General features: G+C 37.5%; 1 long non-coding RNA gene across 1 annotated transcript in view; it reads right to left on the bottom strand.

Moving 5' to 3' along the window:
* LOC108449778 overlaps positions 1–21,595 on the bottom strand; it is a 101,212-nt gene that overhangs the window by 51,116 nt on the left and 28,501 nt on the right. The window contains exon 2 of the long non-coding RNA XR_001866069.1: positions 17,839–17,981. This is a non-coding gene — a long non-coding RNA (uncharacterized LOC108449778). The remainder of the gene's footprint in view (positions 1–17,838; positions 17,982–21,595) is intronic.

The following is a 21,595-nucleotide window of genomic DNA, read 5'->3' as shown; positions in this document are numbered from 1 at the left end:
CTGAAGAAGAGAGGACCTGATTGCAGATTCCCCTACCGCAAGGTGCATTCTAGCCTTTTCATCTGAGAGATGCATGAGGGGAAAAGATAGGGGTCAGAAGGTGCAACAAAGGAAATTGTAACTGTATATTAAAAAAGTGGTTCTCCATGATATAGCTGAAGGACTGGAAGAGGTTGCTTGGAGAGGGTGTGGAATTTCCATTCCTAGGGATTGCAAAACTCAGTTGAACATTGAATCTTACACTGAGGCTTGATGTGAGTTGTGCACTAAGAGGCCACAGCAGAAGACCCACAGAGGTCCCTTTCACCTGAATTTTTCTACAACCGTATATTTTAAGAGATGAGGCACAGTGTGGTAAGAAATGCTGGAAACAGAATAGAGCTTAAGTCATAGCAGGGAAATTTGGCTACAATATAAATACAGCATCCTCAAATGCAGTTTGCACAGCTGCCAGCCTGGTCTAGTCACATGTAAGATCAGCAGAAATTATATCAACTGCATCACAATCCAACACTATAACATTAGTCCAATGTGACAGATGTAAAAGATAAACTGTAGCTAATTATTTACTTGCTGACTATAGGTTAAGAATGGAACCTTAATTAAAATGGTTTTGTGGTAAACAGAATCAGTGAAGCTTTGCTTCAGAAGAATCTTTATTTCTTTTCTCACTTGTATAATTCAACACACATCTTTCCTATCCTCACCAGGAAAACAATCAGCAGTACTGTGACTCTCCTCAGGACTAGCTAGCAGCCATCTGCTGTCAGATAAAATGTGTAGAAATTGAGTTCTGCTTCCACTTTGTTCTGGGGATAAAATACCTGGGTTGCACCCCCTCACCCACCTGGTGTATGTGTAAATTCCACAGAAACATTCTTCTTGGTAAGATTTCCTTCAGCTTCCAAACGTGGTTGAAATTGGGTAACAATTTAAAATCCTAAGGTGTATGAGCAAACATCTGGCCTTGTTTTCTAGGCTTAATGCAAATATTTATAATAAAATATATTTAATAATTTTGATCACGGCGTTCATACTGTGGAAGCAGGTAAGAGGGAGCTGACAAGATATTCTGACCATGATTTTTTCCCCATTAGGAATCAGAGCAAAAACTAGTTCTGGAATGAAAGAGAATTTTTTTTAAATTTACTGTCCGTCAGACAAGCTGTATTTATAGGCTGTAATTTATTTCAAGTGACAAATAATTTAAACTGAAGAAGACTGTGCTTATTTTTCATATAGCTGGGAAGTACAGAAAGAAATACAGAAAAAGTCACTGTTTTAACTCCCTTCAAGCAATTTTTTAAAAAGTTTTTGTCAGGATAAGATATTCCTACAGGTTTTCAAGAACAGCTTTTCCTATAGAAAACTTACATGAGATAAATATTGTGCAAATGTAATGTGCATCAGATAAATAGATATTTTAGGATGTAAATGTTGTTAGAGGTAGTAAGCATGCTGCTTCTCTAGTAGTGCAATAGATATAATGGTCTTCAGATTGATGCAGCTCCTGAGATCATGTCATCAAAATTTATGTACATGACTTTTTACTCCAGCTATTGTTGAATCATAGGTACCAAATGTGAATATATATAATCACCATATTAGAACAGACGTGTTTTCTACAGAATTCCAAAAGGCTCCTACTTACTGAATTACATCACTAACTTCTCATGCTAAGAATAGAAATTGAATTTAATCATTAAGTAATACCATAAGGTTTAAGATCTTTGAGTGCACCATGTATTCTACATTACTAGATACTAAACCATAGTATTGATACGGACACAGTGTTAAAATAAATGTATTACAGAAGGTTACATTGATCATACAGAGACAGATGGTGCTTGAATGGAAAACATGGAAGCAAGCCTGATCCAGTTACTAGATCACCTGCCATTTGCTTATCAGTTATGAAATCAGGGTCTTAATAATTCAAAGAAAAATTTGGAGTTTGATAAAATCTTAATGGATTTTGGTTCTGGTGAGAAGAGCGGGAAATTTTAGTAGCAGTTGTGCTTTTTACCTTGCTGAAGAAAGAGAACAAACTGGAGAAGTCAATGACTTATAGAGTAAGAATTTTGAAATGAATGTGCCCTTTGCATCAAAATATAATTACAATCAAAACACCTCCATTTGGAAAACTTCTGATCTAAGCTGACTTTAGCTTACACTGATGAATATAACAAAAACCTAAGAGACTTTTCCAATCACCAGACAGTCACAAAGATGTTATAATAAATAGGCGCACAATTTTCATGGCAGACTACATGTGTAATTAAAATAATGGGGCATAAAAAGAAAATAGCTTTCACTTAGCCATGCAAAGATGATTCTATATATGAAGAAACAGCTGAATGTAATTTCTGTTCAGCTGCTTAAAAGATGACATATGGGAAAGTCTAGATGAGAGTATTCTCTAGTTCTCTCTTTCACGGTGGTAATATTTTAATCTATGATTTGAGATATGCATCCAAAAAAAAGCTGTTCAGTCTGCTTTTTTGGAATACTTAGGTCTCATATCTAATTCACAAACTTAAGCTTTGTAGTATTTTCATCCAATACCATCCACACAAAAATAATAGTCTGTTTCCCTGCTAAGGAACTCTTGCTCTAGACTGGACAAAGAAAAGTTAAAATGCTGTCAAAAATCAATGAGACTCATAAATTTCTGTACTAATATATCTCATCAATCAGAATGGGACTAATACACATAATTAGCAAACTTAAATCCAGTATACAGCAGTCATGTTTTAAGAAAGACATTCATTTTGAAAGTTTGGAAAAAGCAGTTGCAGATTATTTCTGTTACCCTGCTATTATGGATAAAGTCATCCTAAATAATGTACATGCCCCTCATCTCTAAGATTTCTTTTCTACATTACAGAACTATCTAGCCACCAAAAGTCAGCAGTGAGATATATTGTGAATGGGATTCCACAGAAAGGTAAAATATATACTGTGTGCTTCCTACCAGAGGATAAAACAATAATTTGTAGGCCAGACGAATATCTCCTATGTATAATGATATAAAACAATGTTTACAAATGTATATTCTTGTACAAATATGGTGCTCAGTGTCTCCACATACAAATCTACAATTATTTGTCTTCTGTTTTACATGATAGTGTCATTCCATACCTAAATGCCTTATTTGTAACATGAATGGAAATTTCTCCCTTTTCTATCAGCAGCTTCCCCAGATAAAAACACTTTCTTAAACAACTTCAGGTGCAAAATGTTTCTTTAATTTCTTGCTGTATGACACTGATCTGTACTTACATCTGTAAGATGTTCTTGTGTTGGTAGAGAATGGGGCTTTGGCCTTCAGCTTCAAAACCAAAAATTTTTAAAATGTTTAAAGTACAAAATAGTACTAAAATTAGTATTTAGAACCTCTAATGAAATTTTGAACCAATAAATCAAAAACTGAGGCTTTTCTCTTCTCTTATGTTAAACAGCTCTGTCTCTAATGGACTCTATCCAGCAGGATGCTGAATATCTCTAAATATAATTTAAAACTCTTGCAGGACAACAATGTTCTGTTGAGAAGTTTTGTTAAAGGATTTTTACATAAAGTACAAGATGAAAACAGTTCGTCCAGCAAATCTAATTCAATGCAACACAATTTGAAGATTATGATGGAATGACTGCTCTGCATATATGGAATATCATAAGCAATAATGATGCATTGAGCTAATTTATTATCATCACTGATATTACCACAAATAAATTATTGCTATAAAATGTGGCTTGAAAAATAATGCAATTAGGATGCTACTCTGTCACTACTTTACACTATTGTAAAAACTAATGATGTTACTCAAACAGTTCCTGCTACAAGTAGCTACAAATAGGACAGATCTAAAGTTGGTTTCAATGCGAGTAGATGTTTTGAGGTCATCTGAAGATAGAGTAACACATAGAGTTATATAAAGTATTTTTCAAAATACCTAGAGCAGAATGGGACCCTGAATTATCTTACTGTTATTGTTATGGTTATGAGGCTCGTCTCACTCTTTCTACACTATTTAAGTATTATGTCAGCAATACTTTAATGTTAGCACAACCACAGTGGGGCACCACAAGTGGGGCATTCTGAACACTTAGAAATTCAAATAACATTTGCATAGTCTGTTCAGAATTAGCTAATTAGAAAGGTCTAGAGACTCAAAGTCTCAACACAGCAATTTTTATGATAAGCAATTTAAAATAATTTTAATGAATATTTTAATGAAAAATAATTTTAAGGAAAATTTTCAGTTAAAATGGGTTATACAGTCTTGTTTTACTCCCAGAAAAATGTTTATCTGGGCTTAGGATGGACATCACATTAAAAAGCCCTCAGGAAAAGGGACAAGAAAGTAATGGATGAGTTCAGGTTTCCAAAATCACATCTCTCTCACATTAAAGTAGCACGTAAAGAACTTTCCAGAAGCGTCTTGAAGAGCTCTATGGATCAATTATTCACTCAGACTGGACAAATGCTTTAAACTGTGTATTGTCCACTGTTGATAAAGAAATATAACAGACATGGTCACTGCAAGTGCCTAGCAGATGATTCCTCTGAACTAAATGTTTTTTTTATTTCAAGAAGAGTAAAAAATATTCAAAAGAAGGATAGATGTATAGAGTTTTAAAAGGGTGTCTTAGGCAGGATCTCTGCAACACTATGGTGCATAAAGTTCTGATCCTGAAATAATGCTGTTCTTTCTTATTTAAATATTACAGCTGTCACAGATTGAAGTTCTCCAGGATTATGTATGACACTCTCCATTGACCTTGGACTGCTCTCATCAAGTTTGAGATATGTTCAGGCAAAAGAATTGCTGTAGCGTGCAAACTTTCCCTCCATGCTCTGTTTCTGTGCTATGTGAGATTGAAGAAGGGTAAGGAAAAAGGAGAAGTTACCATCTCTGACACTCAGTCTTTAGTAGAAGAAAGTTGTCTCTTGTTCTTGGGAAGGGTCTAAATTCCAGTACAGTGTTCTGGATGCAGTTTAACAAATGGTATGAGTATCATTATAATGGACGATTTTACAAATTAAACCACTGAACACATGATATTTCAAGCTACAGCCACAAGGTAGCAGAATGACTTTAATTTGAGCCACTTTTATGATGTAATGGATGTCCAAACAGATAAGAAAATCACATATTAAAAAAAAGAAACCACCACACATACCTCTGTCCTCCCACTCTTAAAAAACAGCCCCCAGACATTCCTTAATGACTTATATGGTAGCATTCAGCTGTGTCTTGAAGTTCAGTGAAAGGAAAATTGGGGTAATGTGTAATGCAACCTCATTAAAGATAAAGACTTAAAATTTATTTCACAACCCAGGAACTACAGTTCTTTTTCTCTCTTTAAACTCTTATGAGAGAAAGAAAGTTTTTGGAGCAGAATATCATTATCAAGCAATTTTGTCGCAGAGTTCTAAGGGATGATAGCTACCTTACTGTCTGTACTTGTGCAATATATTGCAGAGTGAAGAAATACTTTCATTTAAGTCATTTTTTCTCAGTTTTATTTTATGGTTTACTTTATGTTACCACTGAACTTCAAGAGTAGGCTTCCTCAAGGGTTTAAGCTCTGAGGCAATTAAGATCTTAAGTATTTAGAGACAGATTTTAGCCCCCATATAGAACATTTTTAAATCCTTCACTTATATGGACAGAAGACAGTTCTATGACATATTAAAATTATAATATTTGATACAGGATTCTGGACTTTTAACTTGCAACCTTGTTAAACATTTTTTCCATATTCCACTAATTTCTTGGCATCTTCCCCAGCTCCCATGACTTGGACTCAACAGGCCATTAGTTTCATTGTGTTATCAATCTCCACAGGGTCTCATGAACCTCTCACCTACAGGAAAGAAAAATTGCTGAGATTTTTTTACTGATTATTTCTCAAGTGCATTTTCAGGCATAGTCAAATGGGCCAATCCAACCTGATCCTAGTGGTGATGATGTTTTATATGTATTACACATAGGATAAAAATCCTTCTATAGTATTTGGGCGTGATGGCAAGTAGAGACATGGGGAGCAGAAGGGAAACAAGATATAATTACAGACCTCATGTGAGACTAGTTCTAAGGAAAGTAATAGGGAATTAAATTTTAATTTATTATCATTGCCAAATGCTAATTATTCCCGCAAGAGATAATTTCAAAAGATATATTGCTGTTTCTTTGTGTGATTTCCCATGGATATATGTATTTAGTTTTGATCCACATCTTACATGGAGGATGAGATTAAGCGCTTTTGTCTCAGGTAGGGAGGAGGACATTCAAGGCTGAGAATCCCTTAAGGCAAATTCATAAGTTTTGATACACAGTAATATCATTGGTATGCCAAAATGCATGAAAACACCACTCTTTTGTAATTATAATTACAGTAAACTTAAATTAATACCTGAACTTAAAATTAAATTTATATAATTATTAAACATTTTCAAAATACTCTGTGTTGCTGAGTCACTACTGCACCATGCTTCACAAAACTTCCAGAAAGAGTTGAAAAGTTTTGTTCAGTCATTTACCTTACTTATGTTATCACTTTTTTTCAGAAAATCAGATACTTAAATTTTATCAAGCGTGGCCACAAAAATAGAGGAGAAAGCTAGAAAACCTCCTTTTATTGACTGGTAGGCAGAGAAGAGAGATAAAGTGGTGAAGGGTTATACTAACCAGTCTAGGAAATGGGGAAATAACTGCTGATTAAATACAGATGCTGAACAAAAAGTCACTGCTAATCACACCCGCTGGATACTGCTTTAGCAAAGGAAAGAGTAAAGACGTGATCTCCACTCACTCATCATTTACTTTACTGCCACATAATTCCTCATGCATAAATACTACAGTGAAACTACTTCGGTATTCCACAAATGTTTATACACATAAACAGGGTATTACAAGGAAAAAACGGAATTGACTATTTATAAGAAAGGAATAAATTGTAAATAGAGGCATTAAGGTCATGAAACATCAGAACCCTAGTAGGTATTAGAAATTAATAATTAAAAAGACAATAGAAGAAATCAATTTAAACACACAGAATGCAGAATAAGCATTAAAATAAAATTTATGTTAAAAGAGATCAACATAATACTAAAATACAGAGTTAAATATAAAGTCTTGAGGTAATATGGCCTGATTATATTTATTTTATGATTACTAAAAGGCTGATCCAAGACCAACCAAGACCAAATCAAAGTTCTGATTGATTTCAAGATGTTTGGACCAGGTTTCAGAAAACAATTAAAGTTGACATATGTTTTCTTGTAAGTTTCAAATATTAAAACTCAATTTTTCAGTGTTTCTGGAAAAAAAAGAAATGCAAAAGACGCATGAGCTTTTCTAGAATTTGTTCTTGCATATACCAAATGAACACATTGGTCCTCTGAAATGCTCATAAATCAATGAGTTCTCACTCCATAATGCATGGTGCTGTTTTTCATACCAAGACAGAAAAGTTGATAAAGGGTTTATGGGATGCTATCAGAAAGGTATCCAAAATGATATATCACAGACCACATTTTGTGTTTGGAAAACCTTCGGTGTGTTCGTGGAGGTAGCAGGGAATATTTGGAATATATTTGGAGATAGAGAGATAGAGAGATAGATGGATAGATAGATAGATAGATAGATAGATAGACAGACAGACAGACAGACAAACAATATCTTACTGCCAAATATATTTGGAATGCAGCCTCGCAATTTAATCTGTATGGGTAGATCCTTCTGTCTGCACTGATTTTCGCTGTAAAGGAACGTATCCATATGTATTTCTCTTTAGGCTGGAAAAATGTTTTTCTTTAAAAAAAGCATTCATAACAGCACCAAAATTCTCTAGTGTTTCTATTTTAGATACCCCAGTGAAGACATCTTGTATTCAGAGAAGTTTAATTTTTCACTCTGGACAAATGAAGCCACTACAAAGCATACAGATTCATATATGAAAATCTAAGCACCTTCAGTTTAAGCTTTCCTAGTCATTTAATTATTGTTCATGTGGAGATACCCAGTGATACAATGAGATCAATATTTTTAAATGGAGTATTACATTAAAAAAAAATGAGAGTCTATACATGTTTATGGTGTACATTTATTTTTCAGCTATGGGATATTTTATATATATATATATATATGAATATAAAATATGGTACATGAAAATTATTTACTGTATTAGTAAATATTAAACTGCAATTCCTAAAACATAGGAACATTATCCACTGGATAACAGCAGAAGTCTGTTGAGCCCACAATCTAATCTCCAGTAGGGCTGACAGGCAAATATCTGAGTATGGGTAAGAGCACAGTAAGGATATACAATGTCTCTTCCTAAAACCTGAGAGTCTTTTCAGCTCTTCATGAGTTAGAAATGGTTTCTACATTATTTAATCTTCAGTGAATTTCTATTTCATCAAGTTTTCCATTTGCCTCTTGAATCCATGTAGATTTTTATTGTTCACAATATCAGTTGGCAGGGAGTTGCTCTAATCAGCTGTCTTTTGGATGAAGAACTCTCCGTTTTACTGGTTTGAGTCAAATTTATTTTCTCTCTCTCCTTCCGCTGCCTGCCCTAAATCCTGCAGTGTTACCTACATCATCATCTACATTCTACAGCATTATCAAAACTGAATTAACAATCCATAACATCGCTGTACCACAATATTTTATTATATATCATCTCCTAAGGACTCATTGCTCTCATCCTTCAGAGGTAGAAAACAAGATAACATTACACCAGCATACATAGCTGAACATTCTAACTACTCCTACAACTGGCTACATTTTAATCTATTACTATATACCATTTTGTAATATCTGTAAAAAAGAAATGGCACAAAGCCTTTGTCAGGAAAACTTCTGACTCTTTTTCACTTATTTCAACAGAAATGTAAATTAAAATACTAGATGAGAATTCATTCTGCAAAAGCATAGCAATTCAGAGAATGATGACCTTATTCTTCTACCTCAATTTATAGGAACAGCACTGTATGGAACAGAAGCTTGAGAGAAATTAATTCATGTGATAAAGTAGGAAAATCTCCAAACCTGAAATTACAGAGCCTGATAGACCCTGAAAAAGTTGGATCCTGCCAACAGTAGGACACTAAGCCAAAGGCCTTATTCTTCAAGCTGATAACTTCAGCCAAAAATCTATGATCATTTGGTTTGTTTCCCCAGAACTTAATGTTTCTATTTGCATCAAGATTTTTGTGCTATTGTTGCATAATAAATAAATGTTCTAAGGCCATTTCAGATCCAAAATGTGTTTAGCATACAATTTTCCTAATATCTGGAAATATTGTCCATTGTTTTTCAGGCAAAAAAAAAAGGGATATATTTTTCTATTCCAGAAAACATCATTAACAATGTAAGTTGGGAAAGGATAGCATTATACACAAGGACTGAAGGAAGTGGGGGTGGGGGAAGCACAAAAAGAAATAGTTTGCTGCGTCGCAAGAGTAAAATGCTCTTCCCTGTTTGACCATATTGAAACTGCTTACCTATGCAAATAGAAATCTACTTTGACTAGTACCTGATGAAGTGATACTTTCAATAATAGCATTGGGTTTGAGGGTAATTTTATTTTTTCTTATTTTACTTTGTTTGTACAGTTTTGCTTCCATTTTACAAAATCCATAGATTTTTCCTTGGCTATCTAAACCAAGTTGCCTTGTGCTAGCACATCTGGCTATGTGATAAGCAACTGAAATGGCTTTATCTGGCAGTGATGGAAAAATTAATTTAAAAAGCAGCAAAGATGAATTAGTCTGCTAGAGAGATCAGCAACTACCTTCTCCCACATAGCCTCTTCCAACTCCTGTTTGGAGCCAATGGGAAACTCAAATCGCTTCAGCAGCAGAGAGATAAATTTTTCTGTCAAGTAAATCAACAGCTTTTGAATTTGTGCCTAAATATGGACTTCATGATGTGAAGAATGTCTCTGATGCTGAAATCTGACCAAATTCTCCCCACAGATAGAAGCAGAAAATTCTCAACAGTCTTTAAAAGACCTACATTCTCAGATAGGATTACTGTCATTAAAAACCTTTTGTATTTCTATCAATTGCTTATGCTATTTTTTCATTAGCTCATAGTTGCCTTCACATGAAGATTTTTGTCTTGATCAATCCCAAACCTACTAAAGCCAATGAAAAAAACAGCAGAGTTATCTCCAAAATTTCCATATCACTTTTTAGCATCTTTTGCATTACAAAATATTACTGTATTCTGAATTATTCAGATGTATAAATGGTACTCTGTCATCTTGTGGAAGAATTTCAGTTTATCACATTATTTTATTGTTGTGCAATTTTTAAACCTGTACCTGTAAAAATTATTAAGGTGAAGCCCCTGAACCAGCGGTACACATTTTCACAATGCACCAATTTGTTTTATAAATAGAAGTAAACCCTCCATTTGTTGGCAGAAATTATAACTTTTATCCGAAAACCCTGAATTCCAAAATGAATTCAAAGCAATTTTTAATAAATCATCTTATTATTCATATTCACCTTTTGTGTTTGTTTATTGCCAGCATGCTCTTTTTTATGTCATTATTTTTCTTTCCTACTGACAGTAGTAGTTCTGATTTGCTCTTCAGAAAACTAATCATAAGCTACTGTTACAGCGGGGATACTGCAACACGCATATATCAAACCAGGAGTCCCGTGGAAAGGAAATATATATGGACAGACAGATTCTTGATAGCTGTTTCAGAGATGTTTATTTCTCCAGCCGCATGGCCGGGGCTCTGCCCAGGAACTGTTCCAGTCACGGGACCAAGGGTCCTTCTGCCCGCGCAGGGAACACAAACCAACCAATGGGAACGAGGCTGAGCAGGGGCAGGGAAACCCCGTGTCTGTGCCCTCAGGGCCCCTCTGCCAGGGCTACACGGCAGGGGGAGAAGACCCCAACAAGCTACCATGTGTCACCTCAGTAGTACTTACTAATTGTAATGTCTTTGTCTTTACTATCTGTCTTTTACTATTTCACCCAGGATTTTCTGTTTTCTTCGATCTTTCATCCCACTCCGAGTCCCCGCTTTGGTTAGCCTGAAATATTACAACACAATTAGATTATTAACCTCTGCTTTAAGACTAGCTTACTGCTACTCCTCAAAATAATAGGTTATTCAAAAAAGAAGGGGTAATCTCAGACTAAGGCCTTGGGTAATGTTATTTCAGACAAGAATGTTGTTTCTTCACTCTAACGGAGAGCAGAACACATCCCTGTGCAAATGTAAAAATTACTCTGAGATTTATATATGATGTTTACACATGCAATCCTCTGGAACTTCAACAATGTAAAGCGAAAGATCCTGCGCCTGGGTCAGGGCAATCCCAAGCACAAATACAGGCTGGGTGGAGACTGGATTGTGAGAAGCCCTGAGGAGAAGGACTTGGGGGTATTGGTGGGCAAAGAGATCAACATGACCCAGTCATGGGCGCTCACAGCCCAGAAAGACAAACACATCCTGGGCTGCATCCAGAGCAGCGTGGCCAGCAGGGCAAGGGAGGGGATTCTGCCCCTCTGCCCTCCTCTGGTGAGATCCCACCTGCAGTGCTGCATCCAGCTCTGGGGCACCCAATGCAAGAAAGAATTTGACTTGTTAGCATGGCTCTGGAGGAGGCCATGAAAATTATCACAGTGCGAGAGCAAGTCCCCTGTGAAAGGAGGCTGAAGGGAGGAGGCTCTGGAGAGACCTCACAGTGCCTTGCATTACCTAAAGGGGGCCTACAAGGGAGCTGAAGAGGGACATTTTACAAGGGTATGCAGTGATAGGACAGGAGGAATGGCTTCAAACTGAAAGATGGCAGGTTTAGGTGATGTTTCAGTTGAATTTATAGTTGCAGAACTAAAATTAAGGGAGAAAACTTTTTGAAATTTCACCCCCAGTTTTTTCATCAAGAAAGCAAGGATAAGGTACTACATGGTAGACTACAGGGATAGTTCACAAACTATATATTCTTGTCATGCTCTCAGCATGGTGACTATTAAGATCTGATTAGAGAGAGATGCCTCTGCCCAAATTAAGGTGTAAAGGAGATGATATGCCAAATTCAATAGTACAGATTTTGTTTAACAATAAAATAAGAGGTAGAGAAATAGAAAGAAATAGAAAAGAAAGGGGGAAGAGAGACTGTTGGTGGCCCATAAATTGGGTGTTCTTTGTGTTCATTATCACCGATATATACTTCTCCCCCTGCTTTGCTAACCTCCCCCTAGGCCTGAGATTACACTCAGACAATAATACCACCTTTATCTTATCTCAAGTTCCCACTGTGGGGGCTTATTTTACAGTCCAGGTTCCAGGTGCCCACGGAGGCATATTTGAGAGGTCTTCAGTGGTCGTTGGTGGTTGCACAAAGTGTCTGTCCCAAAATGTGGGGTGATCTTTGTTTGACCAGTGATATACATACCGGCAGTTGCTTCTTTACAATTTGCCAACTTTGAGTCTGCTCTTACTGGTCAGAAAAAAGAACCAACAGTTTAAATTCTCTGAAAAATGTCTATTCAATGATTGGCTGATGCATTAAGTACTTTTTTTTTTTTTAAAGAAACAAAGAAACATAAACACACACAAATAAAAACAAAGTTAGAAAATAAATGGAAACTAGAGGTATCTTAGTGAATAAATTAATACTGTAACCATATAAAATGTTTCAATATTTTCCTTTAGTTCTAATATTTCTGAAGTAAATGTCCTAGATGGACCATGGGCCTGATGCAGATTATCTCTCTGTTGTTACCGTCCTCTTACATACTAAGGTCCCCCACAGAAATTATGAAACAACAATTGAAAAATTAATCCAAAGAAGGGTATTAGAATAACTGCATCTTAACATGTGTGCCTTCAAATCAGGCAAAATCTGTCATCTGTGTAACAAAGTTAATACCCCTGTAGCGGGCTTCAGCTCTCATCAATAGTATACCGTCTTTTTATCTTTCACATTTAGATGTGGAACATGGTTTTCTAGATTACAATGATGTAAAACATTATCTGTTTGTTTCCTTTGTTTTTAGTATCAAACTACACTAATTATGATTTAAATTTTTGGTTCTTTCAATTTTTTTTTGCAAACTCCTTTGATTGTTTTGTTTAAAAAAACCCAACTCTTTTATTAATTTTTTTATTCTGCTTTTTAATTGACTGCTGAAATAGTCCATACTCAATTTATTCAATTTCCCACATTTTCTTCAGAAAGACAGTCATCTTAAATGTTTTCAAATACTGATACTCTTAACTGCACAATACCCATTTCTACTTTGTGATCATTCTTCCCTCAAAACTCCTCTTTCTATTTTTTCTTGTTTCCTAGATCTGTTTCACTACTTAATATAATTTTCTGTCAACCATTTTCTTACTTTACACAATGCTTCCTTCCTGTTTTCTCTCACTGTATATATTACCCCCTTGTATCTTCACTTCCTTTCCCATTTATTAAAGACTACCTGCATAGATTCCAGCTACTGTTTAATTCACTAAAAACCCCATGATTTCATTTAGCTCTTTCTCTCAAAAAAAGTCAAACTTCTAAACCACATGTTGGCGATAAATCCCTTCAGTGCAGCACTTTCAGCTTATTCATGCTGGTAACACCGTCCACTTAATTACCAAAAAAAAAAAAAAAAATTACAAAAAAAATTAGGAAAAATATTTACTATCTTCTCCATTAAAGATAGAGTCATCAACAAAAGTATTTCTACTGCATGCATTATTTTGTTGTTGCTTGGTGCTGTTGGTGTTTACCAGCTCTTAAGAGCCCTGCTGGAATCCCAGGTCTATGTTGTTTACAAACACAGAAGAAAATTACGACCCTGGCTGAAAATGTCTTGCAGTCTACAGGAATCAACAGATGGAAAGAGCCAGATGAAGCAGTACAGGCAACAAAGATACTGGCTTCTCATCTTAATACTCTGCATATCAGTAACATAACTCTTGCAGAAGATTTTGGAAGCATCACAGATGAAAAAAAAATGCATTTGGCTGGAGAGAGAGGAATTCTTATCTTGGGAATCTGCTTCCAAATGCAGGATGGAAAAAGATCTAACAGTGTTTGAAAAGTCAGCAGTAGGATAATGGCAGCCCATGGAGCATACGAAGGTGGGGAGAAATACCTCAACTATAGAAGATATAAAATAAATTATAAACTGATGTAAGGTGGTGCAGGTGTACCAGTCTGCCATTCTAGCAGCTGAAACTCAAATGCCTGATGAACAACTGTCATGGGTTAGCATAGCTACGGAAGTGATTCTCTTGCAAAGAGGTGCTTACAGCTTCCTCTATGACTTGACAGAACCTATCAACTGGCTAGTTTGAATGCTGGCAAATTTTTAAGCCACTTAAGGAGCTTGACACGCCTCTGTGATCCACATTTAAGAATGAACAAACCCCGGGAAAGCTCTCTCTTGCTTCCAGCCTTGAGACAGATAACTGGGGGTGGGGCCGGGTGGCCCAGTGGGGCCAGGCTGGGCCCTGCTCAGCCCGGGCCGGGACACAACCATCCTGAAGCCATCTGCGCCTTTCCCCCAGCCCTGCTCTGTGCAGGCAGCCCCTGGTGCGGCTGGGGCACACCTGAGACCCCTGCCCCGATGCCCAGCAAAGATCATGTGACCAACAGCCATACGAGAACTCCAGCTGCGGGGCCTGGGTAAGATTAACCCTTTAGTGCTCTAAGTTTCCTCCAGAGCAGATGGAGCCTGCAGACATTAATCCTCTTCCGAGTCTGAGGAAGAGGGAAGGTGAAGAAAACACCATAGAGACACCAAAGTCAGTGAAGAAGGAAGAGCTGAAACCCTGAGGGAGGAGAAAGAAGAGATGCTTAGAAGCTGAAATTCTGTTGTAAAGCTATGGTGGTGACGGACTATGATACATCAGAGTACCCGTTGTAATTTCATGAAAGATTGGGGGGGGTGGAGTGTTCAAACTGTACTTGTGAGCAAAAGTACCTGTGCTGAAAGAAGCAAATGCTGAAGCAGCTGTAATTTGATGAGAAGTTTGAACAGGGAGAGATGGAAGTTATGAGGACTCTTGCTCCGAATCAGAAGGAGAAGACCTCTGTTCCTAGAGATGAAGATGCTCCCAGAGATAGGTGAAGAGAACCTTTGCTTCTGAACAGCTCATCCTTAAAATGGTACCCCAGTAGCTCAAGATTGAACCCTGGAAAGCAGTTGTGGGGAAAGCTGTAAGTTGGGGAAAGGGACTTTCACACGTCAGCAGAGAACCAACCCAGGCGGCTGTCTCGCTATGACATTGAAGCCATGAGAGAACTGTTTCTTGTGGAGATGTCTCCATAGCATGAGCAAGAGAGACTCCTCTCCCTAAGTGAACTGAACAAGGTTGTTATAGAAGTGGTAAAATGGCTGAAAATCTCAAGGGTTTTCTTTTTACGTTGTCAGTGGGAGAAGGGAGAAAGGTGGGGGGAGGAGAAGTGTTCTGAAGGTTTAGTCTGACTTTTTTTCTTTCTTTTAGGTCTGTTAATAAACTTCTTTATATTCTTTTAAGTTTTGTGCCTGCTTTGCTTTCTCCTAATTCTTATCTCACAGACAGTAAATAAGTAAGTAATGAGTATTTTGAACCAAAAGCTCTACACTAATTTGGTGTTTCTGCCCGCTTCAAATTGAACCCACTACAACAACTTATATCATTCTGCTTTTCTTCTAGAGGTTGTAAGGTTGTTCTTCTAGTGCTAGTTTTATAAGCAAGGTAATAATTAGATATGCTATTGACACTTCACATGTTCCAGATGCAGTTGTGGCTTATCAGTTCTTGAAGAATTCAGTTGTACATAAATTTAATATATATACATCATAAAGGCAGAAACAACACTAGCAATTAACACTGGGCTCACTGCAGCCCAGTGCTGCATGTTATGAAAGAACAAGTCTTCACACTGCAGCCAGTGTTTTCTTTCAGAATGAATTTGCTCTCATGTGTTTCACGCAATATTTACATATTTTTATTGTCCACCCTGTTCCAGTAAATATTTTTATGTTTCTTCTTTCTTTATGCATTGTTTGTCACACTGCAGCATTTTTTTATTTCAGTTTAAACAAAGACATACAATTTCACCCTGCTTGAGACACACAGTGGTGGGTTGACCTCGCCTGGACACCGCATCCCCACTACAGCCATTATATCTTTTCACTCTTCAGCAAGACAGAGAAAATATAACTAAACTCCATGGGTTAAGATAAGGACAGGGAGAGATCACTCAACAACTACCAAAAGAGGGAAAACAGATTCCATTTGAGGAAAATTAATTTAACTTATTACAAATAAACTCAGAGTAGCAGAATGAAAAAGTAAAAACTAAATCTTAAAACACCTCTCCTTCCCTCTTCCAGGGCTCAGCTTTGCTCTGACTTTCTTAACTCCTCCCTCCACAGCAGCACAGGGCTATAGCGAGTGGGAACTGCAGCCAGTTCGTCGCTGGCTCTGCTGCTCCTTCCTCCTCAGAGGGAGAACTCCTCACCCCCTTACTCTGCTCCAACTTGGGATTCCTCCCACAGGAGACAGCTCTCTATGAGCTTCTCTAATGTGAGTCCTTCCCATGGGCTGCAGTTCTTCATTAACTACCCCAGTATGGGTCCCTTCAACAGACTGCAGTCCTTCAGGAGCAGGTTGCTCCAGCATCAGTCCCCTGTGGAGTTATAAGTAATGCTAAAAAGCCTGCTCCACAAAATTCCTCTCTCCAAGGCTCCACAGGTTCTGCCAGGAGCCTGCCCCAGCATGGCCTTCCCACGGGATCTTCATGGGTTGCGAGGGGATCTCTGCTCTATGAACCCCCCTGGGCTTCAGGGACTCAGCTGCCTCACCATGGTCTTCCCTATGAGCTGAAGAGGAATCTCTGCACCTGGAGCACCTTCTCCCCCTCCCTCTGCACTGACCTTGTCCGCAGAGTTGTTCCACTTATTGTCATGCATTCCTTCTGACTGCTACTGCTGGTATTGGACCGTCGCCCTTCCCCCTTCTTAAATACCCCAGAGGTGCTACCACCATCACTGATGGCTCAGCCTTGACTCGTGACCAAGTTTTGGAGCCAGTTAGAATTGGCTTTATCAGACACAGGGGAAGCTTCTAGCAGCTTCTCACAGAAGCCACACCTGTAGCCCTCCTGCTGTCAAATACAATATGCACATCAAACCATGACTGGGTAGGATTATAATGACAACTCTTCATGCTCAGTAAACTGTGAAGTATTCTCCATGCAGAGACTTCATATGTACCTGAAACTCTAAGAGGTTTTAGGAATACATACCTCTTCTACTCTGTGATTCAGAAAAGAAATTTTCTTTTTGTGAATCACACTTCCACAAGATTTAAGTTCATTTTCTGAACTTTCTGCTTGCAATGCTGTGGTCACTCTATTTATTCATAGAAATTTTTTTTCCCCTCCTCATGACCCCAGTATTAAGAACTAGACAGGAGCTTGCTGTGTATGCAGGTCATTGTCCAATAAATTGTGTCATACGGTTTCTCAGATAAATGTCCTTTAGAGTGTTTGAACTGGCAACACTTTTCTGATATTCTACCAATCAGAAACAATTTCCCTGATGATCTGTTTTGGGGTTTTTTTGGGAGGGCCTTGATGTCATTTAACCTTAAAAACCTACAAGGAACTTTTTTCATATCAGGAATGTGTGTGATGACTCCTGAGGGTTCCCCCCAGGGATAATCTTTTCTGCAAATTTGTTAGATATCTCCATGTCTGAATGGTTTGTTCTGCAACTGATTGCCTGGGATCACTTTGACATCACTCTGCAGCTGGTATCCACATGAATTTGCTGTGACCCTGTACAGGAAAGTAAATCTTACCTCCTCCTCTCCCCATTTGGAATCACTGAGAAGAACCCTCTAATAGAGTTTTGCAGAGATTTCTTTACTCATTATGCTGCTCTGCAGGTTTTCATGTAGGAGAGGTCTTCAGACTCTCTTCTTTCTGGTTTTAGTCAAGCCATCTGTAACAATAGCAGAAAGCTGATGAAATAGCTGAGAGTGGGGAATGACTGCTGTTTGTTTAGTTTTCTGGTCTGTTACGGTATTTCCTGCACAACATAAATCGTATGTTTCCAAGATATGTAACACAGAGCAGCATGGTCATGTAAGCACAAAGATTTTTCCCACAAGATGTTCAGCTGGTATCGGTGTCTTCAAAAGGTCCAGTCTGCATGCTTTCAACTTCTGCTGTGTTTGGTTGGAGATAAAAGAATTCAGCACCCTTTAATTCTGCTCACTAAAATCAATACTGTGGTAGAAGAGGTCTTGAACAAAAATAATTTTGAACCTCACACTAGTGGCTGTCAGAACTTAGAAATGGATATGAGATGGCCATATAGCAGCTGCAAAATAGAGCATATTCATCTGACCAGTAACTGTAAAAGGAAGATATTCCACACCCCAGCCTCAAGAGGCTCCAGTTCATTTAACTCCCAGCACTTTTATCTAAAGTCCACCCATACCATCCCAGGCAAATGTAAATAGATCTCACAAGCCTGTCTTCACTTTTCATGGACTGGGATCTAAAATATAGCCTACCACTATGCCAATCCTGGGAATGTGTTTGCCACCATTTTCCACACTTTGATATCCATCTACAAATTTAGGTGCTTTACATGGCCATAGAACATTGTTTTCTTGTTGCTAGCTAAATATTAAGTCTTCAATATCATTCAAAGAGGAATTGCAAATAATATTTTTTTCCTCAATATTCACTCTCATTTTTCCTTGAGGTCTTTATATAGCCTAAAAAGTAACACATTTTGGAGTATGAAGTAATTTTATTTTGAAGCTGATTTAATTTTTGTCATGCTTTTTCCCTTCTTCTTTCTATGATACAGCCTTATTAAACTATATCCCAGCCCCTAAAATAGTGACTGATGCACTATTACAGAGAAGAGTGTTTTTAGGTAGACATACTATCATGACAAAAATCAATCTTAGTTTTTAAGCCATATTCATTGTCGTATTTCTGAAGTTGAAAGGAAATGGCTAGACCAGTTGCAGCTAAAATCTTGGTCATAAAATCTATAGCACAGGCCATGAGGAAGAGTCTCTCTTGTACTTTCATATTTTGAAGTAATCATTTTGTAGTGTTTATAGAGTTATCTGAAGAGCCGTCTTAAGGCATCATCTCTTGATGAACTACAACAATAAAGGATACGTTTAGTTCATGAAGTAATGCTATTTGTTAGGTTTGGCAGTGTCACACAATTTAAACACAGTGAACTCACAATTCTTAATTTGCCAGGTGCAGTTTGGAGGGAATCTTCTCATGAAAATGAAAGCTGCTTCCTGATTACTAAGAAGTGCCTAAGGCTTTCTTCAGTAACATGGAGTATGTGCAGCACACTGACATCTCTACTGAGAAAATATCTGAGCCAGTTGGAGGCCTGTCCTCACTCACAGAGGTCAGCCAATGTGAAGTGTAACAGCTATTATTTTGGGCTTTCAAAGACTGGGAAGTCTGTACTCTGTTTTTTCCCTTCTCTCCCTAGAGAAAGGATAAATACCAAATGGGCCCAGCTGAGATCTGTAAACTTAACAGCTAGAGATGGGGAATAAAGCATCTCAGATCAGTAGTCACCACAGATTTTTGCTTTAAGATTAATATAGGGGCACCTCTTCATGTCAGTCTGTTTTTCTTTCTCTTTTTCCCCTCAGAAATATTCAGCTGTGGGATTGTATACGGCCTCTAGCCCTGCATTTCACATCATCTTTCTGTCTTTTTTTTATTATCAGAAAAGCAACCTTAATTTCAGCCTTGTTTTTAGAAGCTTTCTAGCCACTACACTGAACTAACACATCTCATAACACAGTCAAAACCAGAGTCTACCCTCAGTCTTCATCTGTGGTAGCTGTGACTACTCTCAAGATTCTGTGTACATCAGAACACAAGATGTGTCTTCTTACACTCACGGCATTAGGCAAATTTTGAAGGGTGAGTGAGTTTCATTACCCTCTTACTACTCAAGAAAAATGCTGCAGTAGGTGGTCCTGAGTCTCCTTTTTGGTATGCCTTGGGGCTGATGTTCTCATAATGCTTGCAGTAGTAATTTGTTATGGAGACACTATTTTAGCTGTACCTTTGCATGTAAACTCAGGTATATGTGTATAACACAAAACCAGGTTTGCAAGCAAGGTGGATAGTTTTTGTGCTTTTCCAAATGGGTACACAAGTCATGCACAGAACATTCACTTCTGTGTCATTATTTAGACACAGCTTCCAACAAAATTAATTAGAAATTAAGATTTAGTTGTAAACTACGCCTCCAAGACCCAGTAAAGTGCCGTAAAGCAGAAATCAAGCTATTATACTAGGTAAGCAAGGTATGTTCAGTCTGAAGGAATAAGCACAACCACGATTTTAAGCTGTGTCTGCAGTGCTCCAAATTTGACTTGCAGAACAGTTTTGTTTTATTCTATATATTTGCAAGTATTGACATAAAGGAACTTCTTAAGGTCTGACCTTCAAACTCATCACTTCACCACCGCTGAGATGGAGCTGAAGAAAATGTGTTTCAAGGAAGGCATTTACTGAACAGAAAGAAAATTTATGATTCAGTCTACAATGGAAAAGTTTGTCCTGATTTAGCGACCTAAAACTATGTTTTTCATTCAATTTTCCCACATTCTGTCTGTATAGCACCATCTACTTGAGACTTTTAACTATAAAATTCTTGTATGATGTGAAGATTATTGTTGTCTAAGTAAAATAATGAATATACATCGTATTATACCTATTTATCAATGTTCTGTTGGGCAAGGACCTACCTAAGTACCCTAGCACTCAAAGATAAGTTTTCAACCAGAATTCCACAAGTAAGCAACTGCTATTTGCTTGTGACATGGGATTCTACCCAATGTCACTGGCATTCTGTTCCATTTCTTTAGGCTTTGCCACACAGACCACTCAGTGACTTTCATCTGGAAGATGCTGCATAAACGACATTTCTTCTGGGAATGTCATCATGTGAAGAAGCAGAGGTTATTGCTGTTAGCAGAGATAGCTTCCAATGGAATAGGAAAGAAACAGAGCTATGGATTTCCAAATCTCTCTTTCCAAAACCATCCCTGAAACTGTGTGACATGCTGAGGGAAAAGGCATGCTCTTTTCAAAGGCACAAAGGCTCTCATCCTGCAACAGAGAAAAAATTTCTGTCTTCTTAGTGCACAGGTAGTCATTATGAAGCTAAATACCCATAATAGCTTCATAAAACAATTACACTGTGTTATTGCTACCAAGTGACTTCAAGGATTGCAAAGAAGAAGAATGAAAAAACTTACTCAAATGCAAGCTCAATCACTTTTTATAACAAAAAGCACCATGCAATTTATATTCATATGTATTTTTTACCTGTCATTCCTTCAGCTTGATGGATGGCAGAATACTACATTTTTAGTAGACTTGCAATTGCTGTAGAACTTAAATACACCCTGTGATTATATGCAGCAGGGCCGACAGCTGAAATGTCAAATGGTCATTGCAAAGCTCCTGGCAACACTCTTCTCCCTTTGTGGCAGAAATTCAGGTGCTTTTCTTTAGCTGCAATTAGCATTTGATGTTTGGAATAGG

The sequence above is a fragment of the Corvus brachyrhynchos genome, unplaced genomic scaffold (assembly GCF_000691975.1).
Source record: "Corvus brachyrhynchos isolate BGI_N302 unplaced genomic scaffold, ASM69197v1 scaffold324, whole genome shotgun sequence".
In the NCBI taxonomy this organism is placed as follows: Eukaryota; Metazoa; Chordata; class Aves; order Passeriformes; family Corvidae; genus Corvus; species Corvus brachyrhynchos.
The sequence above is the reverse complement of the archived record's forward strand: the minus strand, read 5'-3'. Positions and strand labels throughout refer to the sequence as shown.